Below are 26,999 nucleotides of genomic sequence, written 5' to 3'. Positions count from 1 at the left end.
AGAACTGCAGAAGACAGCGGCTGACAGATGCTTTCCCTGGCTTGTCCCATCTCAGACCTGTGAGACATATGAGATGCATTTGTTTTTGTCTGAAATGTAGCTATAAATGTTCATTTTTTTCTTAGGCAGACTATTCTACACTTCTCCCACCCTAATACGAATTTTATCTGCAAAGTGATGGGGAGGCTAAAAATCCCCAGGCAGTGTAGCCAGGAAACATATCCCAGCTGCTGCAGTCAGTTAGAAATAAAGTCTAGTTCTTCAAGGCAATGCATATTTTTTTGTTCTCCAGTCACCATTTATTTCCTTCCTTCTGACATTTGCTTTTGCATGCTTGCAGCTACCTTGAACTTCACATATCTAAAGGCAATCTAAAGGCAGCCTCTCAACCACAGCCCTCAAAACTGCTTCCAAGTTTCTCTTTGCTACCACTGACATTTCCATCTATCCCTTGGTCGCTCTCACACTGGATTGAAACCTGCGGTTTCACTTCAATTGTCCCTTTAGCCTTGCCTTGGAGATGGAATCACTGAAAAACTTAAGTTTGGACAGGACCTCTGGATGCTGCTGAGTACAAACACTCACTGCTTCCATCCCGGGCCAATTCCAAAGTTTGAACCAACTTCAAAGGTTGACCCTGAGCAACCTGTTGTCGTTATTTAAGTTTTGAATATCTCCAAGGACTGAGATTCACCAGTCTCCCCGGGCACCTCTTCCAATGTTTGACCACTCTCCTTGTGAAAAGATTCTTCAAAACAGTTGTCCAAGGAATAAAGAGCATCCTTCGGATGTGCTAGTCTATCAGAACTCTCAGGAGCACCTTATCTTCACCAGTCTCAATCCTTGCATCTTCCATATCATGCCACTCATACCCTCTGTTGAAAATAAGTGTGCAAACCATTTTCCTTGCCTATCATTCCAACCACGTAAACCCACCCCTAACACAGTTCTGCAGTTCGCTACATAAAACTCAGACATTGTGCACCTCCCTGATGGCTTATCACAGTCTCCCTGTCTTGAATACTTGAAAAAGAATCACAGAATAACAAAGACTGGAAGAGACATCTCAAAGTCACTTTGTCCAACCCTCATGCAAACCACTTTTTCAGTCACTTCTCCTCTATCATGTTGTCCATCTATCTCTTCTTTTCAGATGTAAATGTCTCCTTGCCATCAATATGCATGAAGACGTTGTCCACTGAACTGATCCGTTGCTTCCTTTAAAACCTAAGAACAAGTTCTGCAGTACCTCTTACAAAATTTTAGCCAACAGCTTGAGGAGCAAATGATGCTAACTCACACCTGCTTTCATACTGATGCCCAATGCAACCAAGTAAAAGCAGAAGACATGTTTGAAGCTCTCCAAACCCACCATCAGACAGCCTTTAAAGGAATTAGAACATGGGGACCAAGTCAACGCATCAATTTCTAGAGGCTGTCCCAGCTGAGGTATCACTAGAAATGTCCCTGAAGCTCTAAGGTGGGAGCTGGCAACCTGGCATGACTCCATTGTGTCGTCTCTCCAGCAACATAGCAGCTCACCCTCTGGCTTGCAGGTATGGAGCCTTGGCTCAGCACGCTTCCTTCCTTCACGGAGTACCCCTCTCCCAAGGAGATTTCTGTGTTCATTATCTGCAAGCAGCATCCAACTCCTTTAAACCAAAGTTGTGGGGTCTGTTAAGAGAACAATCTAACAGGTGGTGCCTTCCAGAAAACCCTCTGAGTACTTATTTCCACACAGTCTGCTTCTCTATATAGAACAGAGATGGGGGCAGTTTAATTAGGAGACCAAATGGGGACAACTTGCAGCAGTACACCCCACAGATGACATGATGGCAGACGAGTTGTGTTTTTCTTACCCACCTCCTGCACACCATGGCTATACCTATCCAGCCTCGACAGAGATACAGAGAAAGCATCTGGCATGCAGAAAGAGCGAGCTATAAACAAGGCTCACCTTCACAAATCTTGGGACTTGAAGCACAGTGTCTATTCTAGTCTTTAATTGTCTGTGTGTCCCATGTATCTCTTTCTAGCCAAGCTTGTCCTGTAAGAGAAAAATATGCAATTACTGCAGAAGTCAATAAAATGCAATCATGTTAAATACACAATTTATTAAAACACACCATCCTGATGAATATGCTCAGTCTAATTGCCACCTTAATTTAGTGTACATTAGCACTAATGAAGAGCTTTTAATACTCAGTGAGGGATCCAGTTCCTCAGAATCTCTTTAATAACCTTTGGGGTGTTTTAAATGCCCACAGACCACATGTAAATCTATAGTCCCAATACACATGCACCTCATACCACAACAGGACTAGATTAATACCAGCTGCACCTTCAATATTTTACAGGAGGTTTAGACAAACTTTAATCTGCTGTGACTTTACAGCCCATTTACCAGGAAAATGGAAAAGGCAGAGGGAAGGAGATGGAATGCATCTTTGGGAAGCCCAGCCTGGCCGTTAGGAGCAGCAGCCTGAGACGCTGGGCAATATCCCTCGTTCTTCCAGGCAGCTCTCACGCCAAGTTGAGCAAAGTGTTTGCTCTCCCTCTGCCTCACTGTCACTGCCTGGGAAGCAGCAGCAGAGAGGAGTGGTGAGGCCACTGTGCTGCCTGCCCAAAGGCATTAGGTAAACCAGTGCAGGCAGAGGGACCCAGGTACAGACTGCCACTGCCCTTGAGCTAACAGTTACAGTTTTCTCGGTAAATTTTAATTTCTGCCTGCACATCGCTAATGACAGTCTTTGGCTAGGCAAAGGTGAGGTGAGACTACAGACTAACGTGCAAAGCACGCCTGGTTGACTGTTGTTTTCTCAGGGCACCTTCACCGGGGTTGTTTTTTCCACCCATCCAACACAGCCCCAACCCCACACTGTGGGGCCTGTGGGGAACGGGCAGCCTTTAACTATTCAAACAGCACCCCATGCCATAAGGGTCCAATATTCACAGCGGGTTGCTTGATGCTGTCACTCACTCACCCTCCGCAAATCCTTTGGGAATACTCGCAGCTTTGCTGAAACCACCGCTTCCCTGCGAGGGATCAGATAAGTCACCCTGCTCTCTCACTGCTCGTGTTTCACCATGATTTCTGGAGGGGGTGCATTCAACATCTGTTTCCCACAAACATTTGTGAATGCGCCTTTGAAAATTGCCTCCCATTAAGACTTCTGTGAGTAAAAGTCTATCGTTTGTGGCTGGCAGGAAGCGAACAAAGAGTTTCAAGGTGGCTGAAACTATTACAATATAAAACATATAATGAATATTCATAGACTTTTTGTTTTGCATGAATCCCTCACATTTAATGTCCTTCCTCTGTCACTGTGGACCTACATCTCTGAATGATGAGTAGGGATGGCTTCCCTTTTGAAATCTGGAGGGTACAAACATCAATAGCAAATCATCAATAGCAAATCAACCCATCTCTGCCGCAACGTACGGAAGGCATCTGCTGACCGGCGGCTGAATTGCCCCACTTTACAATGCTGCGTATGAATGAAGGCTGTCCCAGCTCTGCCACCGGTGTGGAAGTTCAGAGGATGCTATGTGACCACCCGGGAGATGGCTGCAGCAGGCGCAGCGACCTCTGGAGAAGGGCTTGGAGTGTCTACAGCTAGGGTAAGACAGCATCACTGCCTCACAGTAGAGACATCCTTTTAGACAGTCAGAGCCCAGTGCTCACCCCTACCTTCTTATTTTTTTCTTTTGTGTGTGGGGAACACTTCGTCCTGTGTTTTGCATGTACAGTTGAGAGACAATTTCTTCAGCTGTCCCATCCTGTGATGCCACTATCCTGGGATAGGTGCTGCCAGGAGAAGATGGCTCTAACTCTGAAATAGAGATGACACTGTGCTATATAAACCTATCATTAGGAAAATAACCAGAATGATAGGATTCCTGCTCCTACGGCGTGTGCATATAATTACATCCCTACAAGCCCTCAAAGGTCTGCGTGGGAGAGGAATTTTATTTTTTTATTCCTCTTAAGTCACAATATTTTAAAGAAATTACAGCACCGCAGAGAGAGCGAGCGAGCTGAAATGCTTCAGTAGGTACCAGCAGGTGCTGTGTCAGAAGGGATGAAAGAGTGTGTTTGGTGCCAAACAATAGCAATACTCCATCTTACTCTATGGCCCTAAAGGGGAGGAAGTCCCTGCCAAACAGACTTTCTTTGGTTAATAGCTACGATTTTGTCATTAGGGAGAATTGCAGAAAGTACAAAACCACCGTGCCTAATTGTGACTGGAGCAAGCTGATGCCTTTAATTACAGTCGCTGGGGAAACGCAGTGGAAGCTGGAGAGACGGAGGCCGAGCATCCTTCCTTGGAGCTGCGCGCTCACGGGCCTCACTGCCTCAGCGGGCCTCGCAGCCACGCTTGGCCCCTTCCCCTGCCTCCTTGCTCATCTCATAGCCACCACGGACATCAAGTCTCTGCCCTGAGCACTGGCTTCTCTTCACATTCACTGGTTTTCGAGCAGCTCTTTGTGAGGAGTGGGCTTTGATGAAGGAGAAGCAGCTAAACTCGTGGCTCCAACTGGTGTCATGCACCGAGACAGATGGAGAGCCAGAGCAGAGAGGGAGGGGGCAGAAAGAGGCTGATATAGTCAACAGGTAGCAAGTGAAAAAAGAAATGAATGGAGGGCGCAAGACGGAGAAGAAAGGCCTGTCTTTGGGAGAATTCCAGTCTCCTACATGTTAACTAGTGCAGAAAGGCCATGGGCATCTTGCTTCTCAAGTGCCTCTAGCTGCTGCCAGTCCCCTTTGTTCACACATTTGCAGGATCTAGAGGAACTAGATATTAGGAAGATTTAGACTAGATTTGGACTAGATATTAGTAAGCATTTCTTTACAGAACGGGTTGTTAGGTGTTGGAATGGGCTGCCCAGGGCAGGGGGAGGAGTCCCCATCCCTGGAGGGGTTGAAGAGTTGGGTTGACCCAGCGCTGAGGGATCTGGTGGAGTTGGGAACGGTCAGGGTGAGGTAAATGGTTGGACTGGAGGAGCTTCGAGGTCTTTTCCAACCGAGATGATTCTGTGACTCTGTGAACTGAAACACGTGCCAGCACGTACATTCAGCCAAAGGAGAAGCTGAAGACAGAAGTCATGTCCTGCTGGATTTTTATCTAGCATTTATTATTTAGTGCTTTTTATGGTGAAGGGTGAGGAGAAACACCTCTGTGGAAGCAGGATCAGATTAATATCATTCCCTTGCAATGACTTCAGAAAAAAGTAAAACATTTGCTCCTCCTGAACTGGAGGTCGGCACAAGCTGTCAGCCCCATGAATTATCCTATAACTATTGCTCCTACATAAATAACTAATTGCACTGGAATTTCATAGTGCTTTCATAGCAGAGTCATTGCTGCAACACAAATACATTACTGCATGTAAATCCAATTACATTCCAAAGTGCACTGTGTAACTATAATCAGCCCCTGTGGAGCAGCGATGAGGGGACCTGCACAAGGCCATGCAACTAGATAGTAAATTACAGTCAATCTACCTCCTCTTTAGTTGCGTTAAAATGCTAATGTCACTGTAACATGGGCCCATTTACCAGCAATGACTGCCTTGCCTTGCCACACTGGAGTGAATGAGGTAGTTGCACTGCCCGGGAGCATTTAATTCCTCAGTACATTTGAGTGAGCAAAGCCCTTCGGGGCATCTTATACCTTAAAACAATTACCTGATTGGCTTTTATAACACTAAAATCAGATGAGGCTTGGGATGGTGTTTAAATGAATCTGAGCTGCTGCTCCTAAAACTACCTTCAGTTTCCTACCCAAGCAGAGGGTTTGGGACAACTGAGCCACATCCCTTCCTGACTCTGGTCCATCTGCTTTTAACAAAGACATATTTCTGCCACCAACAGGCTGTGCCTAACAACACAGGAGGAAAAAGCATCATATAAATAAGACCAGCTTTGCAACAAAACCAATAAAACAACACTTACTACCTATGTTTTATATTTGCCACTTTGCACAATGGATGCATAGAATACATGAGATCATACGGAGGTAAGATCTCCCACATGTACACAGACATTCAAAATGGAAATTCAGAAGTCCCAGAGCAGAACCTATTCTCCCAAATGTTGTAACATTTGGAGAAGTGCTAGGGTGCATATTTGAAGCGCCAGGATAGCATCAGGCCACAAACCACTCCGTTTCAACTAGTGCAAATGTGCGTACAGCATTGTTCGAAACATGAACTGCTCACTTTGGCCCCTTCCCAAGCAAAGTTCAATAGGTAATCATGTCTGGCTCTTTCATACAGCTTTTCACGCAAGATATTGCATACAGAACCAACACATCTGATAGCCTGCAACTCTTTTAAGTTCTGTTCCTTTAAAAAAGGCCTCAGATAGCTCACAGGTGTATTCTCCCTTGTATTAACCGCCCTACAATGGAACCATATGGTACCAATTGTCTATCTTTCTAAAACAGATGACCCGAAGATTATATGCACTGATAATGTAACAATATTCATTCTGTTTAGCAGGTAAGAAAACCAAGGCTAAAAGGGGAATGTACGTGCTCGATCTCCTGACTCACAGTACAGTGCTCTGTTCACCAGTCCATACTGAGACCAGTCCCAAACTCATGAAATAGTCAACAAGTGACACTCTTTGACAGGCATCTTCTGTTCCAGAAAGAAATCTACTTAGCATACAAAAGGGAGGTGGCTAACTTTGGCCTTCTGTGTCTGAGAATATTTCCCTTCAGGTTGGAATAAATGTCACCCTCCCGAGTGGATCATGGAGTTGCATCACAAGCCAAGTGACATTATCCACTGTCATGTCAGATACTGTCAAGTGTTGAAACACTCCATATGTATGCGTGGCATTCCAGACACTTAGGGCATTTAACATGAAGTGTAAATGCCTGCCACTTTTTCCCTGAGCCTGACACATCTCACCTTTACAACAACTGACTCCTCAGCACTCTTTTCTAGTCTCTTTTCCTACAGCCTTGCTTTGTTTGCAGGAAGTGCCTCAGTAGTTTGTGGCATTAATGATTGTTTTGAAAGATGCAGGAATATATCTCAGAAACGCTGGGCAGTTGCTGTGGCAACCTTGTCCTCCTCAGACCATGATTTCCAATATTTTAAGAAGTTTCCTGATACTTTGCAGGCTTCAGGGAAACAATGCAGGGGAGAAAAATGATTTTTTTAAAGTAAGGAAGCCATCAAAATGGATTACTATGAGCCACAGGGCCTTGTCCTATTAGAAAGATTATGATGATCTCTCCGTAGCAAGCAAAAGCAGCCCCAGATCGGCTGAACAGAGGCACAGGCAAGGGCCCACAAGCAAGGAAATTTGAAACCCCTGCTTTTATCATCTATTTTAATGCTGAACGGAGCTCCAGATCAGGAGGTTAACTTTTTTTTTTTTTCTGTTCTCAGTGCTTTTTCATAAGGTGGAGGTGGAGAAAAAGAACCCCACCCTTTAACACCATTTAATTGGGGGATTAATAATCTTAATTGCTTTTAAGAAATAAATCCCAAACAGAACTTTGAACGCACTATTTTACAGAAAAATGAAAAATAAACTATCTTTGACGTAAAAACAAAACAGTCAGTTTAGTCATGTTTAGTCAGTCTAGAAAAGCAAAGGTTAGGAAAAACATCCTGTAAGAAAACCAGATCTTAAATGAGGTATCTCAGTAATACTGATTAATAGAAAATAATATTGCTGGAAACCTGAGAAGTAGCATTATTTATCTGATTCTGGTCATTTTAAAAATGTTTTTACAAGAATAATAATGCAATCCCAATTACCATGGATTCTAAACACAATAGGAAATTCTTTATCCCGCAAAGCTCACAATTCAGAATGTTTTATTTATTTAGGAAATAAATACATTTCACAAGGTAAAAGTGTGATAGGTCCAGGAAAACTTGAATGCAGCAAAGATCATGAGAAATCACTTAGGGAAGACAGGCAGTCTAAGTTAGCCTGCTTATAGCCAAATTGATACACAACTCATATATTCCATGCGCAAATCTAAACCGAGTTACACTGTAATCAGCACCTTTAACTTACTCTAAAACATAAAACTGCAGCTAATGGTGTTTGAAAGATAAATGTAACTGATCTCAATCACTCCTGTCCCAATTAAGGTATGAACACCCACCCGATGTCATTTGCTACAGATATTTCTAATTTCTGATTAAGAAAGGGTAAGAAGGAGCAGAGAGAGAACCATGGCCACAACCCACAATAAAGCTTCAGATGTTCTGCAGGAAAATACACGAGAGTTAATGAATCCCATAATCTTGGCATACGGGTTTCTAAATGTCCTCTTTTCCTTCAAAAGATGTATAATCTAGGCGCTCCAGCAACGATCAGGTTCCAGGCAGACAAAAGATCCTCAGCACAATTCGTACGTAGATGACAGGAGTAGAGGGACTAAGTGAGATATGAGCCAAGACTCGCAGGCTGGCTCCCAGCTGCTTTTGCGTTCCCAATGGATAACAGATACTGCATCAAGACACACAATGTCATACTAGCGAATTTGCTGCTCTCTTAACACCTCATTTTTATCTCCATCTGAACTTATTTTGAAAGCAGGCAGTTCACTGTCCCCCTTCTCCTTTCTCTTTTGTCCTTACTCATGGCAAGGGAAACATGAAAGACGGCATGGCTGGTTATTGTTAATGCATCTGAAAGTACAGACATTAAAAAGGGGGTTATTCTGGAACAAGCCATGGTTTTCCTTGCTATTCGCACAGGCAGCTAATGATCACCCTAATAGCTTCTCTCTCTGAAGTCATAATAAGCTTACAAATGAACCCATTCAGCACATATTAAAAAGCAAGGGATGCTCCTTTGATTATAGCCTTTATGGAAATCTCCAAGTATTTGTTTTGTTGCTGCACAGCCGCAATTAGGACATGCTGCTGGGAGCCGGCTCAGCTGCCAGAGCAGTGGGGTTTGGAGACACCTCCCAGTGCCATAGCAACACATCCACCTCTCCCAGCATCAGCCACGGGCAGCCTGGCTGCCAGTGAGCCCAGGCGAGCACACTTCAGCACTTCCAGGAATTAAGAAATAAAAGATGCCTAATTAAACTTTCTCCATTGATGCCTCAACCGTGTTTATGAGGTAACATGGACAGCCCCGCATTGCAGCTCCCATGCACGAGAGATCAGAGCACGATGTGGGGTCATGCAGCCTCCCAGCATCTCTCCATGCCCGAGTCTGGAAGGTCTTGGGGTTGGAGGCAAGAGCTTTGTGCTGCAGGGAAACTAGGCAGTAAGTATGTTGGAGAGTCTTGAGGAGGCGATAGCTTTACTTTGCTGAGGTGAGAATATGGGGGAGCTCGCTTCCATCGCTGCCTGTAACACTTCCCCCACAATAACCTCAACCTTCCGCGTGCGGGGAGGGGAACCAAGTAACCTTACGAAAATCTCCTTGCCACTTGACTGCTCAGAGGTTGATCCAAATCCCACTTACGTTGCTGACAGACTTAAAACTTTTTCAGGGGAGAAATAAAAAAAAAAACAAAAAACAAAGGAATTTTTAAGGATATAAAAGCCTAGCAAAATCAGAGATCTAGTCTTCATTAAGGTTTGAATCTGGGTCAAACATTTACTGTTATCTAAAAGTTAAAAGAGCATGCTTCTTCCACCCCTAATGAATGGAGCATCATAAACAATATACCCTCTTTCCCAAAACATCCTTATTCCCTAAGCACAGTGCTTCTGCAGCAGTCTTAAGCAGTGAGACTTGGGCAGCAATTCATTTTTGCACACAAAGACAGCAGCTTACGTGCTGATGACATGGATGCCCAGGCTTTCAGATAGCCTCAGTGGGGTGACTTTCACCCACAAAAAGTATAACGTCTCCTGTAGCACTCTAAAACAAATGCCTTCTACTTTGCCTGAAAGGCAAGGCCTTTGTATGGAACAGATATTTTCTACATCTCCAGGAGACTGGCTGGGGTTAAAGCAGGTCAAACCATGTAATACAGATAGCTTTGTGTTGATACTACCCACGGTGCCTATTAGGAAGGCCGTAATTGTAAGAAACCGCTTCTCAGCAAGGATATTTAATACAGTCCCAGAGAGTCTCCTCAGGCAGTCTTTGTTCTAAGGTTTGTGAGCTTTGGGGGGAAAGGACTGTATCTCTCCTTGTGAAGTGGTTCAGGTTTTCAGCTCTGTTGTAATCTAAATAACACATAATGGCAGCAGTGGAAACTTCACTACCAGCATCACTTGGAAGCAGACTGGGTATAGCCTGGGGCAAAACCTGAAGCACCATCGATCATACATATATATAAGAATTGACATGCACCAACAGGGCATCATAAGAACTCTTTCAAAACTGAAACAGCAAATTTAACCATGGAAATACTCTGGATGCTGATGAATTTTCTTGTACTCGGTTTTCACTGCTATTTTACCTGCTAGAAATCAGGAGTTAGAAACTGAAGACATAAAATCTCCTCTAAATCAAATCGGGGGGGATGGAATAATTCCAAATGTATCAGTGAATGATGAAGGCATGAGCAGCTCACATGGCCTTAAAACGGAACAAAAAGCAATCTGTAACTGGGCTGCTGAATGCCTTGCTCTTCGCACCCAGAAGAAGCAAGAACACAGTCTGACCCATCTGTCAACTCCTATTTTTACAAATCTAGGCAAACTTTTTAGGGAGGACAACAGAACATGGTGATAAAACCAGATCTGCAAGGGGCAGGACTCCACAAGCTAACTTCTATATCAGTCAGGACTGCAAAAATCACACCAGTTTGCCGCGGCTGAAGTTCACTATACCCCCACCTTTGCTACGTCTCTTTTCTCGATCAGCATGAAATTTGAAAGCAATGCTGCCTTTCAGCTAAAAACTGTATGTTTTGCAAGTATCAAAACCAGGTTTGCAGGGAAAACAGCCAAAGCAGCCCAGTTTTAGGCCTGAAAAAACACAGGGAACAGCAGGCTGTTCAAGCTATTCCCAGCATGGAGAGACAGCCCTTCTAGGGCATTATCCCAGTTAGGCTGCAGAGTTGCTCTGTGCTCTGTATCAAGGACAAGAAAAGTTGTCTCAAGTGACACAGCATTTAACCGCCTCTTCTGCTATCACTGCTGTCAGCCTGGGGAGAAGAATCTTTCTGAAAACATTGTGGAGTCTTGCTGTGCAAACGTATTTGACAATAAATTTTATGACAAATTTCAAAACAAGATTTGTGGTCACCATTCTGCATGTCTGATGATACACAAACCACCTTGCATCAGATAATGCCACTTAAGCCTTAGATTGCTTTCCACATCACGGTCTGAAAGCCCTTTATGAAGCTCAATATACTTTATAAAGCTGATGTGGCTTTGCTCCAGGATACCCAGCAAGTGTCCTGGGCACCTTCTGTGGTCCCCTGCCTAGTGCTCAGACCACTTTAATAGCTACAGTTTTCCTAACATCTCTCACAGAAACTCACAGACTTTGGCAAATCATTTCAAGTTGGTGTGTTGTAGTTGTCCCTGTATTTAATATAATTAACAACACCACTTATCTGCCACCCTGATTAAATCCAGCAGATTGAATTCAGTATTCTACGAGAGGTGCCAGGCTGCCTGTACTGAAAGCAGTTGAGAAACTACCCAGACAGACAGTATTCAAAATACTATCATTTTTAAACGAAAACAAGTATTTTGAGTTACTGCCAGTGGTATTTTAAAATGTTCAGGTACAAGACCCCAGGTGGGGTTCTTCCTATGAACCACACAGTTCTGAGCTCATGGCAACTGGACAGAAAGAGATCAGATGGCTTGTACTCTGCCTTTGCCATGTTCTCCACAAAGATGTGCTCAAAACTGTGAAACTAGCCATCTAGGAATGATGTCTCCAAAAATGCTCCCCTGCAGCCCTCACACAGACACCCCCTGCAAGTTTCTTCTGTGGGTTCACACTGTAACCTCCTCACTAGGAGAATTTCAAGTCAACGATCTACTGATAGGAAGAGAGACACAACAAATAATCTCATCTTGAAGGCAGACACCGTCCACAACACAGTTGAGGTTCCTCACTGACCAGCGTTACCAGTGCCCCAGGGCTCACGGACAGCACAGAGGTTGCACTACAGGCATTGATGTATTGGAGGGAAAGGGCATTTCCATTAGGATCTGAGAGCTATTGCCAACCCAATGTATTTTGAAACTTCACCTTCAGCAGAGCAGCCCACGCACCACCCTGCCCACTCTTCCCCATTGACAACAGTGTGAACTACCTCTTCCAGGAGGTCAGCAGAGGCATGAGAGTCTTCAGGGCATTTGGGACCTGGCTGCTAATAAAGTCTGTGGGGGAGCTTTTAAAAAATGCAAGGTTTACAGCTGCTCCGTCAGAAGTAGCTCAGGAACAAAAGTTTTCTAGTCAGCACAGACTTAATCAAGAGCTTGAGACAGGCACTTCCAAGTATCTGATACTCAAAGTAGAAAAGCTGCAGCGCAAAACTCCCCCTGTAAGAGACCACCTACTTGCAGATCTTGGAAAACAGGTTTGTTCTTACATCTTTTGGATGAAGCACATCAATCTGGACACAGGGTGCGCTCATGTAAATTGGCCTTCCGATATTCCTGTTGCTGTTTATTGGCACCAGTCTCCTCCCATGCAGGACCCATATTTTAACCTCCATCCTTTTGAGCTGTACATCCAAATGTCCTAGAGGCAAGTGCAACTTGACTCTGATGAGATGGAAGATGAAGTACGGAAGATGCACAGAGAAATACCAGAGGCAGGAGATGTGCTTAGGGATCTCTCGTTTCGATGGGCTGCACTCCTTTTCTGAGACTGTGCGCTCCCTATGGGCCAAGCAGAAGGCAGGCGATGACACTGGCCCACCATGTAAAGCCCTGCAGAATAGCTTTGCCTCGGTTTGTCCTTCACCAGTTTTGCTATTTAAACACAGCCACCCGTTGGAACTGAGCACCCCTCACCAACCGAGCTGACCCCTTGAGCCCCAGGAGTGGCTTTCCCCGGAGCTTTGCAGCTGGTGGAGCGAGCGTGACCTCACCTTGCCCTGACTGACCGACTGAACCATCACCACCCCCAAGCAGGGGCTTGCTGGTATTTCTCTTCCTCATCAATTCCACTGCTTCAAATTTTGATTGAGAGACTGTATTTCATCTTTTAATTCCTAACTCCCCCTCTCTGCTGCAATGTGCCGTCTTGACACCATTATCTGCACCATAGATCGTCTGCCATATTCACCTTTTTTGTTATCTGATTTTTGCATATGAGTTTGCCATTTAAAAATCTGATTTTTATTAGAAGCATCCAAACAAAACAAATGAAAGAATAAAAATGAACACCAAGCAAGCCCCCATTTGAGCATTTTGTATATCCTGTATGAAACACCAGTCCTGAAATTCACTTTTTGCTGAGATGACCTCTTCTCATATAATACATTATCTTCCTATTATCCCATGGCAAAATTGCTCAAGTTTCTCAGCTAATACTTATCTGCTGCTTTCCCTGCTATCCTGGAAGATTACAAATGAATTAGGTGACTCCAAAGCATTTTGGGGTAATAGCCAGGATATCCTTCTGCTAAAGAACACAAGTCAGAAGTGATCAGATAACTACAGAATCTATCAGTACCAATCAGGAGGATTCATTTCTGTAAATCCATGTAATACTGCTAAGCCTATACCAAACACCCAAAATAATGACTTTTTCACTACTTAAATCTTTACTATTGGCTCAGCGATTCTGAAATTAGTCCCTTCAAATGGACTATTGTTTGGTCTAGAGATTAAAAGAAAAAAAATAAATTTTAGGACGAGATTATTTTTTAATGTCACATCTCATTCAGCCATTTAACAGGAAAAAATTACTACACTGGTGAATATGGTATCAGCAACAAATCTACAAAACAAACTGATTTTAAATAAGGTGTTGATGGACAAGGGTTTGGCTGAAGACTGAGTATCTGCTTCAAGGAGTATGATACATTTATACGAGTCACAGGCAAGATAGGGAAGAATTTATTTCACACATCCTCTGTTTATTTTAAGGACAGAAAATGCAGGATTCAGTTCATGAAGGCAGATTTAAGTTACCACCTGTGGTTATTACCTTAGCTTTGCTTTGGAGACCTCCATTTTACAGCCTAGCTGTAGTGACTTATAAAAACAAGGGAACTCGCCTGGGGCAAAGGGTGCTTAACCTCGGTGGGTTTGACAATATCTTTGCTCAGACTGTGTTTCATTTTCCCAACCACACAACCAGACCATGGCCTCATCAGAGAGGCTGCTTCTGCTCCAAGTGAGGCCACATTTTTCTAGCTGAAATCAAATATATGTCATGACTATGTTCCCTTTACAGCCTCAGTTTCTTTCCTACCGTACTTGAAGGCTTAGTGAGCAATTTAATAGAAACTTTATAACGTGGGGGCTTTTTCCTTTTTAAAGATGATGTATCTATCCTGTTTGCTAACAGATCTAAATGCAGATACACCAGAAAAATTTGTTCTTTCATAAACTGAAGCAAGCCATATTGCAGTAGGGGATTTTGGCACTTTAAATATGCAGGTAAGAGCTAAATTAGCAACTCTGCATAGCACAGAACAAGGTTTCTTAGCATCTGTCCACTTTAAATGGTGAGCTCTTAAAATAAGAGCTCTCAAACCAGTACAGCTTTCTCCAAATCCCAGAACAAAATACCATCAAAAAACTTTTTGTCCCACCAGTTTAAATACGGGCACTTTAAGCTTTACACGGCCATTAAAAAATACACAGCCATGAACAAACAAACAAACAAAAACCACAAGGAAAAAAAACAAAAAAAAGGAGAAAAGGTTCATGTAGATCTGACCTGTGAAAGCATTACTTTACATATTACGTCAAGTAGCATTAATTACAAAGCTGAACAGATTCTGTGACCACCACAAAATAAGCAGGCACTTGTAATGACACAGTTGGAAAAATGGATAGCAATATCAAGAGAATAAACAAACAAATGGCTAAATCAAAATCTACCAACCTTCCCACAGCTCATCCTTGTGGTAAACGTGAGTGGAGACCAACCTGCCACCCAGCCCCGGAGTCCCTGCGACAGCCTGCTGCTCCACACATGTGGACGCTGGGCAGTTTCTGCAAACGGGCGCAGGCGAGACCTGGGCCAAGCACAGATGTTCTTACACTTGGATTTGCTTCAGAAAAAAGGAGAAAGCCACTGCGGTTGGAAATCTGGGGTAATGCTGCTCCTGCAGATCCAGCCAACAAGCAGCTTGGAGCTACAGGTTGTAAGTAAGAAGGTTGCAACTAAGCAGTAGTCAAAGGGGCCCTGCGCTGAGATGATCGGGCAGCCCCATAACTGTGTAACAGATCGTCTGGGGAAAAAAAAAAAAATGCACTTTTTGTCTAATACACCACCTGAGATCACCATGTATGTCCGTAGCAAAGGAAATGGAACACAAGGAAGCACACCCTGCCCCGAAGAGTGTGTGACACCACCTAAGGCAGGCTCCCTGTCAGGGAGGGTTACACATTTCCAAGTCAGTCCTGAAAAGCCATTTTCCACAAGGACACTGACCTGCTGGGCAGAGGTGAGCCGCAGGGACGCGCTATTATACACAACAGCAAGATAATGAGACACAACCTGTAAATTTTGCAGCCTCAATTATTCAGCAAGGCTGGTTTTCAAACTACCAAAGATAGCTAATGAGTTCAAGCAAGAGGAAGGTCTTTTTTGTCTTTACAGCTTCAAACAATAGCACCGTGATAGAACTTTACAGATCTCAGGTACTACACAAGAGCTCAGGCCCTGAGCTCTTTATCACAAGGTCTCTTTTCAGAACAAAGCCAAGTCCTTCCAGCTCCTAAGTGACTCTAGTAGCATTTATTAAAAGGACAGTAAAAGGTTTGCTAATAAAGTCCGATTCTGAGGTGAACTATGAATAGAGGAGAGGTAGCATAATTGCATTAGTAAAGGTAACTTGAGATCACTGCCACATTGTTGTTTGCTCTTTAAGCTAAAATAGTGGCCATAATTGGGGGCAAAAAAAAAGAAAAAAAAGGCCGGAGCAAATGTTCTGCTTTTGCGTAAGTCTGACTGCATGATTATAGGATGTTGGAGATGTCTAAGAGGGAGCTACTGAATATTTAACCTTAGAAATGGAAGCTTGGTTGTCTCTTGTCCTGTTAACATCCACACGTATCTTCCATTAACTCTAATTAGGGCTAACGGGGCGTTCACATGAGTATCTCCATAATTAATGTTAATAGTAGTTACGGGCAAACGTTGACAGAAGATGAAATGCCAAGTTTCTTCTCCAGGCTTAAACACGCAGCAGCCTGTCTGTCTCTCATTTCCATTTCCTCCCGTAAGGGCTCTCTAATCAATCGCAATGTATCCCAGGCAGTCTTACACACCGAGTCTTGCAACAAGAGACACACGCGGCCATAAGTAACAGCACATGCTGCTATTTATACAAAATATAAACACAGACACACAATACCTGACAGGCATTAGACGGGTTCACTTCTGTCTGCTCACAACGTATAACCAGCACAGACTGACACATCCCTTTTTCTTTCAAGATGCCCAGGCTTCGCAGAGGGACAACACTGTTTCTATCATATATTAAGTCATTTTCAATTAACAAACCAAAGAGCAAACAAGATTATAGCAACAACCTCAATTACCCTTATTAATGCCATTATGCCACCCTTAGTTGATAGACTATACGATATTCCCAAATCAGACATTATTAACAAACCATTAAATTCGTAAATGAGAACAGCAAAATTATCTGCCATAATCAGAACAGTAATAATGCACCTTCTATTGTGCTTCTGGCTCAAGCCCTGAGCTCTGCAGCAGTAGTTAATTTAAAAGCATTAACAGACTCCTTCCAGCCAGGGGTCATTTTCTAGCACAAAGTCTCGCTCTCTGCTCTCTTATCCCATCATAAGTGGAGATTTTCCATCAAACTTGTGCAATTCTGGAGCTGAATAGATTTATAAACTGCCTTTAGTTGGGAAAGTATTTATAAAGCCTCAGGGAACCAGAGGGCTACTCTGCTGTTTCCCTCATGAGTTGCAGCTATTATTTGCAGAAACCTCATGATGCTGAAGCCTCTGCCAGGGACTTCACAAAGGGACAAAAAGCACCAGAAAGAGGAGTGATGGGGAGAGCCTGTGCAGGCAGCTAGGCGGGGAGGAAGGCGCAGGACAAAGTCCCACTGGTGCTGGCCGTTGGAGCCAGGCAAGGAGCTCCTTGTGGAAAATCTGAGTCACCCATCTAAACCCTTCCTGCGCCCCAGCGCTAGCAGTCGCTGGTCTTTGCACGCTTTGGGGCAGCTCCACTCACAAACCACAGGTGGGCATAAGTCCAACTGAAATTAATAGGTGCTTTCTCTAAAGGATGAGAAAAAAAATCCATTTGTGTATTTGTCAACTCACCTATACTGGCCCCATGTTACATGAAGGAAGAGACACCTCCCAGGACCCATCTTAAATCAGAACTGGATGTATTTTGGCTTTGCTGCGTGAAAACAAACTTTTTTTTACTTGCTGTGTTTTCTGCCTTGGGGAATTAGTGACTCAGGCAGGATGCTGAAGACTCAGGGGGATTTATTTTTCATCATGTTGAGGATGGTTTGGGGTTTTTTTATCAGGCACGTGAGCTTATTAACACAGCCCTACTCAGAATAAGATTTTCAATAAACCATTTTGCCCCCCCATTTTTCCTCATAAGTTTATGGGGGGAGCATGGAGAGGTTAGTGTTCAGGAAAGCAAGGCACGGGAAGCACAGAAGGCACGGATCTGAGGCGTGCTGGCTGTCTGCAAAGGGGACAGAGCCAGCTATCCTTCTAATGCAAAAACCCCTTTGCCATTCCCTTCTTAGTCCCTTTTGTCAAAGGGGAGGATCACACGTGGCTCCTAGGATGGGCTCTGCTCTGGGCACCCTTGTGTTGCCTTTTTTACAGGACTCAGTCCCCACATCGCGTCCCTCCTCTTCTGGTTTCACATTCCACCCAGACTTGTCTGAAGATACAGCCATGGCTTGCGTTGATGCACCCACCTCGCTGATGGATCCTGGGACCCACAACTTAATGAAAGACTGAAGTGTCTATAGGGGAAAAACCCTCCCCTTTTCTTGGTCAGGTTTGATTTACTAGAGGTACTTTTCTGTATCCACACAGCTTTTCTCAGAAAAGGAAAACAGAATATTCTTTCCCAGAGCTATAGGACCAGCAAAGATTTTAACTACAGTCTATCTGACCAAACAGAGAACATTTCTTCCTAAATAATGAGTTCCTTTTTAAATATATTTCAAATATTCATTATATACTACTTTTTACAATCACCAGAAGCAGTGGAAATATATTTAACAGCAGCAGAACCAAGAATGACCAGAACTCTATATTACCTGTTACAACACTGGCCCCAGCTCCACCCTGTTCATACAGCACTTAAAAATGCAGAGCGACAAAGAAAATATAGTCAGTAAAAGTAAAACTTGTAAAATTACATTTTAAAATCAGAGAGCTGTAAAGTAGAGGCTGCAAAATGAGGTGAAACACTAAGCATTGCCTAGACATTTTAATGGGATTTGGAACGAATGTCCAGTAAGTGTTCGAGGAAATCTGAGTTGATTGAAACTTCTGGCTACTCTATATTTTAACAGGATGGCTGGTGCTGCTCCAGCATCTTGCCAGCAGGCTGACAAGGATATTAAAATACAGTGCAGGAGGGGATCAGCCAAGAACAGTGAATTTTTAGGAGTATAGTTAAACTTTTCTTCATTATTAGTCAACCTAGCATGATGTTCTCTGGTTATGCTGGATATCCAATTGATTTCACCCTGGGCAGTGCAAAACTCGAAACTATATTGGCAATATAGATGGCATAAAGAGATTAATCTTATCTGAAGGAATTTTCTTTCACTAGCTTGCTTTCTTTTTCCTCAGCACAAACAGAAACTATAGAAAAATATTTAAAAAGAAAAGTTTTTGTGAAACAGGTTAGCCAGAAGCTGAAAACATGAGCTCTGATATGTTCATAACTTCTTGAAATCTCTTCATCTCTTTGTATTCTGCTGCCCAGCTCACCTTTACAGCTTTACTTTACTTTTCTATTTAGCTAAGAAGAGACTGCCTTCCAGTACAAACTTCATGCAAGTGGGATTTTGCACTGTGAAATCTTATGCTTATCTAGGGGTGTTGATATGTGAACTACTGGTATATGAACAGCTGCTTAGTTTTTGATACTACACAAAATAGAACTCTTAACTTTCCACAGATGCAACTATCTGGAGAGCATTTCTAGTGATATTGAGTCGGGGGGGACTACGCCATTTCCTGTCATTCTGCATGATGGAATATCACGGACTTTCTAAGAGTTTGCTGCATCTTCTGGATGAAGCCTGAATCTGTCAGCTGAGAAGTTATTTCAGTTTAAGACTCAAAACCAGGCATTTTGTGGTACTTCTGTGAATCCAGGATGGAACTTTTAATCAAAACAAGAGAAACTTTTAACTAGCCAGAAGTGTGGTCGATGGGGCATTAACCTGGGACACAAGCAACCTAATTGCTAGGCTACGGACCCAAAAATGTCACCAGGCCAAACCAAGGTTGTTCTTGAAGAAGGAATCTTGCAGTAAGCGAGATCTGTATCTTTTTTAGTTGTTTCTTTACTGAAAACTACAGGAGGTATACAGGTTTATATTTTTGGACCACATCAGAAGAGAAGAGAATCTCGCTAAAATTTCAAAACCTGACATCATCTTCACGAGATAGATGAAACAGAAGAAACCTTTTCTGTGCCACTCTAACTTAAAGATGATGCAATGTTTTACACTAGATTAAAATTCCTAGTCTTTCGAGTCTAGAAAGCAATGCTTTTCAGTGAAAGGCATCAGTGTTTTGCTTATGTCCCTACTCAGAAGGACACTTGTAATTCCACTGTACACGTTAGGAAGCATTTTAAGAACTTAGGATGAAAGATTGTACTGGAACGAATCACATATAAATTAACTAGCTAGATTTTAGCATCTTCCACAGAACACTCCAGTTGGACCCAGAATCACAGAATGGTTTGGATTGCAAAGGACCTTAAAGATCATCTAGTTCCACCCCTCTGCCATGAGCAGGGACACCTTCCACTAGCCCAGGTTGCCCAAAGCCCCATCCAACCTGGCCTTGAACCTTTCCAGTGAGGGGGCAGCCACAGCTGCTCTAGGAAACCTGTGCCAGGGCCTCACCACCCTCACAGTAAAAAACTTCTTCCTTACATCTAATCTAAATCTGCCCTCTTTCAGTTTAAAGCTGTTACCTCTTATCCTAACCCTACACTCCCGATCAAGAGTCCCTCTCCAGTTTTTCTGTAGCCCCTCTTAAGCACTGGAAGGCTGCTCTAAGGTCTCCCCAGAGCCTTCTCTTCTCCAGATTGAATCCCCCCCAACTCTCTCAGCCTGTCCTCACAGGGGGGTGCTCCAGCCCCCCTAGCATCTTCATGGCCTCCTCTGGCCCCGCTCGAGCAGGTCCGTGTCCTTCTTAGACCGGGGGCCCCAGAGCTGAACACAGCACTGCAGGGGGGAATCTCACAAGAGCAGAGTAGGGGGGGAGAATCCCCTCCCTTGCCTTGCTGGCCACACTGCTCTGGATGCAGCTCAGGATACAGTTGGCTTTCTGGGCTGTGAGCACACATTGCCGGGTCCTGTTGGCCTTCTTGTCAACCAACATCCCCAAGTCCTTCTCCTTGGGGCTGCTCTCAACCCACTCCTCACCCAGCCTGTGTTTGTGCTTGGGATTGCCCCGATCCATGTGCAGGACCTTGCACTTGGCCTTGTTGAACTCCATGAGGTTTGCATGGTCCCACCTCTTCAGCCTGTCCAGGTCCCTCTGGATGGCACATCCCTTCCCTTCAGAGTGACAACCACACCGCACAGCTTGGTGTTGTCAGCAAACTTGCTGAGGGTGCACTCAATCTCAAAACCAACAAAGACATCAAACAGCACCAGTCCTAACCTGACCCCTGGCCACTTGCCACTGCTCTCCACTTGGACATTGAGTTGTTGACTGCAACTAGAGAGCAACCACCCAACCAGTTCCTTATCGAATTTAGAGAAGAGGACGTCATGACGTCAAGAGATACACTCCACCTGCAATGTGCTGACTCATCCATGTTTTTAAGAGGCAGAACCAAAACGTCTCTGCAGACCTACTGATATACCAGAAACAGCAGCAAATTTCTACACGGAGCATGGATCCTAATCACCCGCCCAAAAATTCCCACCAGGGTAACAGTATAATTTTTCACCCTGCTAGATCTTCCCATCTGCCTCTGGCAAAACCCCGTTGCACCGCTGGCCCTCTGCTATCCCACTGCAATGGGGGAAGCGCTGGGGCACGTGGGCCTTCTTCCCTCTGACCAGCCTCAGCTCCCTCCGTAAGGAAAGTGAAGTGACACTAAGCAGACCAGTCTGGCATTGCTTAAGAACCAAAAGTAACCACAGAAGCCATCCACATCCAGAAGCCACAAAAAAGTATTTATTTTCTTTCTCTCTCCAAAATAAAATAAAACACTGTTATATTCATCCTAACCATAACAGATACTTCAGTTTGGAAACACTTTTAAAGCTGCAGTGGGCAATAAATCAGACATGTCACTTCTAGCAGCTCATCTCTGGAACTGGTTGCTACATGGCCATAATATATAAAGAGGCTTTTTCCGTGATGCTCAGAGCCCAGATTCCTTTTGTTGGCTCTTCTTTAAACAAATGCTCCTGTAAACTACAGTTGAATCTAAAGTTAGCATTCAATCCTAATTATTTTCCTCTAATTAGTGATTTGAGGGTGGGTTTTGTTCTAATAGGCTGATACACTGTCATATACTCATTTAAAAAATTTAATTCAATTAACCCAACTCCAAACGTATGCGTATGACGTCTCAACTACATTAACTCATCATCATCACATAAATCACTCTGAAGGCAACCAAGACCTTCTGTTTTCCAGACAAATTGTCTCAAAAGAACAACAACAACAACAAAAAAATCAATAATGGGCAAAAGAAGCTTCTGAAATGCCATGAAAAACCAGCAAAATGCACTGAGGCCATGCCCAAACACAGCTGTTCCCATCCCTTCCACATCACTCAGAAGGATAAGAGAGCATTTTTAATAAAGCCACAGAAAATGAAGGCTTATAAATCTTTGATGTCCCACAGCTGGAGGGAAAGACAGCAGTTAAAAGTCCACTAATCTCGTACCATTTCCCTTTCATTAGTTTACGTTTTGAATTTTGGATGGCACTGAATCTAGAAACAGGGGTTAATTGTTTAACCTTACAAAAATAATCATGCATCTTTTGGTGCTGCCTTTTGGCCTGTTTCATATTTTTAGTTTCCCAAAGGATTTGAAGCTCAACATACTGCGAAGATCTTTAGTGAACAGTGTACCTGTGGATTCACTAAAGAAAAATCTGAGACTAGACTTCAAGCTTTTTATAGACTTTGGATTTACCTGTTGTATGTGCTATGGAAAAGAACCCCTCCCAACATTTCTTTGAAACGAAACTTAAGATCAGGTTCATTTTTTTTAATCCAGTGTTTCAGTACGGCACAGGTTCAATTCCTATCACACCACTTATTACCATAAATTGGCTAGAAGAGGAGGTGTTGTGGCATAGCTAACTCTGTTTTCAAACTCTTTCAAGTAGCTTTTTTTCAATCAGAATCTGTTGCAGTTCCATAACTATTTGTCGTCCTGTATGTTGTGAGCTATGGGGATTTTCTTTTTCCCAGTAAAGAGGCAGTTGAGTAGCAATGATTCCTTACTCTCTCATTAAAGCTGACGTTCAGCCCAGCCTTGTCATTCACACAAATCTGTCTACAGTGGCAAGAATCTCAATCTCCATTCTGGTCACTGTCTTTTAAAGCTCCTTCATGCTAATATGGTTCCCAAAATCGCCACTCTTCATTTCAGCAGGAAGCGAGTGTACAGTCAATCCTCCCATCCACTCTTTCACTCCAGAAATTATGCAGCCCTTTCACCTACTGTCTATATTAGGGGGAAAAAAAAAATAAAAAAAAATCAAGGAAGATAAAGGGGCGTGATTTTACTTTTAAACAGAAAAATTTTACATGGTGTAAAATGCTTAATCCAACAGGTCAGAGGGATATTAATGCTAAAATCAGATTAAGATACAGAATTTTATTGATACCCTTAGTTAGCATGGACTTGGTTTACCTAAAAAAAAAAAAAAAACAAACAAAACCAACGAACTGGTAAAACACCTAACAAATTTATTTATAGAGACAGAAAGAAGAGAGGAATAAACAATTTACATGACAAAACCCCTGTACCAGTCTGTAGCAATTTTATGTCTAACTTTGCCTTCAATAGAAGGGCTTGTCCTTTCCACTTACAGCAGCTTCTGTGAATACTGTTATTTGCTGACAATCAGTGGCTTTGTGTGCATATTTTCATACATATATATGTATATATTTATACACACACACAGCCAAGACAAAGCAGATTATAACCTTCAGCCCAGCCTTTCAACAGTCGCCTCACAAGAGGTCCCAGTGAGCCGCATTTATCATCCTCTGCCATTCTTCATATATGTGTAAATAGAAACAGAAAGTGTGAACTACAACATCAGAACAATACACTTGTGTCATCGGTCACTTTGCACTCCTTTTGCAGAGATGCAAATACCTTTGTAAATAGTATTTTCCAAAGACCTGGGAAAAAATGCTCCAGATTTTCTGTCTCCTGTCTTGAAACTCTCCGTGTTTTCAGTCTTCCAACAATTTTGTTTCTAATATTAGCTCAAAGTTAGGTGCTGTCCTCCTTCAGCAATAAAGATGAGCCACCCTTCATGTAGAACAAACTTTAGCCATTGCAGATCTCCATGCCATGAAGATTATGATAATGTGTTTTTAGAAGCCCAACATGGAACCTATTTAGGACGAAACCCAGTGCCTAGTAGGGTCACTACAAAGGTCACCGACTCCAATGTGTCCTTGCTCAGGTGCATTCACCCCCCAGCTGCATTACACTCTTTTTCTCATCTTATATTAAAGTTGAGCGTACGCATTCTTAGATCAGATGGTTTAGTGCTTAGGGATCTGGTGGAGTTGAGAACGGTCAGTGTTAGGTTAATGATTGGAATAGATGATCTTCAAGGTCTTTTCCAACCTAGATGATGCGGTGATTCTGTGTGATTCTGTATTTCTCTCACGGAAATTTACAGTGCTTCAGACAAGAGGACCCTGGTTCATTCCTGAAGATCTTGTATGCTATCTCAATCTAAAGGTTAATTACCATCACTATACTAATGCTCACTGACACAGTTCCCAAGTGCTGCTTGAAACAGCACAGGGCTCTACAGACACATACGGCCAAATCTGTAGCATTACAATATGAACTAGCCCAAATTTAAAGTAGCTAAGCTTAAAAATTATTTTTGACTGATCCTAGTTAGTAAAGTTGACAGACATTTACAGAAGTGCTATACAACAGGGCATCCTGCTCTGCCAAGGCAAGAGCAGAAAGTTCTTGCAGTGCAGCTGGCACAGCCCTATCTGAACACAGGAATAATGCATGACTTGGCCAATCACTGTCACCAAGCAGTGATGTGTACGAAGCGCAAAGAGCATTTTCATGTTTAAGAGGAAATACTGTATTTTAAATATTCAACAGTAACTGTTGTCTTCATATTGTTCTCCCAGAGTCTCAGGCAGAGGGAAGGCAGCTCACAGGCTCTGATGCCATGTTGCCAGGAGGGCTACTTGTAGTGCGAGCAACAGCAGGAGGCTCGGAACAAGCATGTGAAATAAAATTCTTATTCAAGAGACAGCACAATGGCTGGTTTTCTAAGTGGCACGAAGCGCTTCACCCTGCAGGAGCCCTCAGATCTCTGCACTGAGCAGCTGGGTTGCACTTTTCTCCTATCAGCAACAACGATAAATAATAATAACGATAGCAAAGTAAAAGGAAACTCTGAGTTCACAGGCTGCATCAGGTGGACTTAATTCTTCTGGCTCCAAGAGCACAGGGCTTAATTCCACCCCCCTCTCCACCTGCTTTCGCAGGGCTGGCTGGGGGGCCAAGATGCAGGGCTGCCCTGTATCCAGGCAACCAGCATCGCTGAGGCTCTGCAAACCTCTGCAGTGCACAGGAGAAGCAGCTGGGGCAGCTACCCCCCTCAGACTTTGTAACAGAGTGTGGGAGAGGGGGAACTTTTCCAATTTTAAAGAATAAAGGCAAGGAGTAAAGCGAGATCTCTAACTACCTTCTGACAATGAAAGCACATTCCCAGGTGTCCCTGGGGCTGCCTGCTTCCCCAGCACCGCTCGCTGGGAAGGTGCCAGGGACAGTCTGCAGAACTTACTGTGACATTTTCTTTTATTTCTCAGTGCTGTGTACGCTCTCACCTAGGTCCACCCTCTCCTACTGCAGCAACTTTCCATGTTCACTAGCCACCTACAGTCTCAGCTCTGGAGCCAGGGAAAAATCTACCAATGTCACGATTAATGGACATGCATGCAAATTGCCAGGCTTCAAAATGGTCTGTGGGAGAAAAGATCAGCTGAGAACAAATAACTCATCAATCCTTACATTCACAAGCAGAGAAAGTTCTTCATCGGTAAAGGGATAAAATTCTAGCAGCAGGGAGGTGAGTGGGAGTATGACCACCAACTTCACTGACATCCAGATTTCATTCACAATGCTTTGGGCAGGTTTACTCACGTCACCCTGTTCCACTTCCCTCTCCTGTACAGCTGATGCTGACAGACAGTGAGATGGTCTTACTTTCACGGAGGTTCAGCATTTGATGAAAGACCAAAGAACACCATGACAAGAGCTACAATCCACACAAAACCTTCAATTCACAGATGATCTACTGGCACTCAAACACAAATTGCAGAGGATGAAGTTGTCTCACAGAGAACTGCAAGTATACTCATAGAGCTTCTGTAGTGTTCAGCCGCCTCCCAAACAATTGTTGGAGCTTCCATACGGACATTATATAATTGCAGATATATAGGGAAGAATGATCACAAATAGAAGAAAGAAGTGTATGAAAAGATGCTACATTAAGATACTCTGGTTCAAACCAGACTTAATTCAAAGAAACCCTGTGTCTAGTACAAAAAAGAGGTCACAATGGCTCTTTCCCCCCTTACCTGGTGCTGTGTCAGCATTTGAGGGTCTGAGCTGTAAACGTTGCTCAAGATACAACACTGTACAGCAAACACAACAGATAGTCCAACCTTCCTCATCGTCACAGTACTGATACACTACCCAGTTGGGATTTTTTGCTTTCATTCACCATGACTGCCTAGGGGTGCACAAAGTACTAAAATCAGGAGCACTCTTTGGATCTTGGGAATTCTCACGGCTACTGCTCTAATCTCAGCTCCCTGCCCCTGCCTTCCCTCCTCTCAACAATTTATACAGCCTCACTACCTTGGCAAATAGCTTCTTTTCCTTCTAGTAGTGACAGCTGTTACTGTAGGAGACAGCACAGTATAAAGTTACTTATTAAGAGAAGTAAAGAACTACCTCCCTGGAATATAGTGTCACCTCCAGTTGAACTCTGGGGAAAAAATAAGTACAGTCCTTCTTTGCTCCTTTGTGAGCGATGACACATGGAACATCAGAAGTGATTGGCCAAAGTGCACGTTACACAGGTTGTCCTCAAGGTGATTAATTCATAGCAAGCAATTCCCACTACTGCTGCAACAGGCAGATCTAGTGCCAGAAGGCCAGATCCTTTTGCAATACAGAGTGTATCCTCCCTAGGCACCTACACCAATTTTACAATTGGCCTAAGTCAGAGGTGTGAACTGAGACCTGGGTACCAGGCGCTTCTGGATTTCAATTGCAGTTCACCCAGTGATTCATTCAGAGGGAGGGCAAAATTCTCTTTATCTTTTGCATCAAACCAGCTCCCTCCCACCCCCCCTCCAAATTCTTACATACATAAAGACTGTCTTGAATCACAGAAATCTTCGATATGGCTTTTCCCTCCCCAACATG

The 26,999-nt window shown here is 43.5% G+C and overlaps 1 protein-coding gene across 6 annotated transcripts in view; it reads right to left on the bottom strand.

Moving 5' to 3' along the window:
* Positions 1 to 26,999, bottom strand: part of TSPAN18 (tetraspanin 18) — a 122,854-nt gene that overhangs the window by 25,193 nt on the left and 70,662 nt on the right. For 5 of the 6 annotated variants that reach the window (XM_074909411.1, XM_074909415.1, XM_074909413.1 and 2 more), the window contains one exon: positions 1,958 to 2,047. The gene's annotated coding sequence lies outside the window, so the exon portion shown is untranslated. Of the gene's footprint in view, positions 1 to 1,957; positions 2,048 to 3,691; positions 3,834 to 26,999 lie in introns of all 6 variants that reach the window. The other variant, XM_074909414.1, reaches the window with a different exon arrangement.

The sequence above is a fragment of the Athene noctua genome, chromosome 6, assembly GCF_965140245.1.
Source record: "Athene noctua chromosome 6, bAthNoc1.hap1.1, whole genome shotgun sequence".
Lineage (NCBI taxonomy): Eukaryota > Metazoa > Chordata > Aves > Strigiformes > Strigidae > Athene > Athene noctua.
Note: the sequence above shows the minus strand (reverse complement) of the source record. Positions and strands in the feature narration are given on the sequence as shown.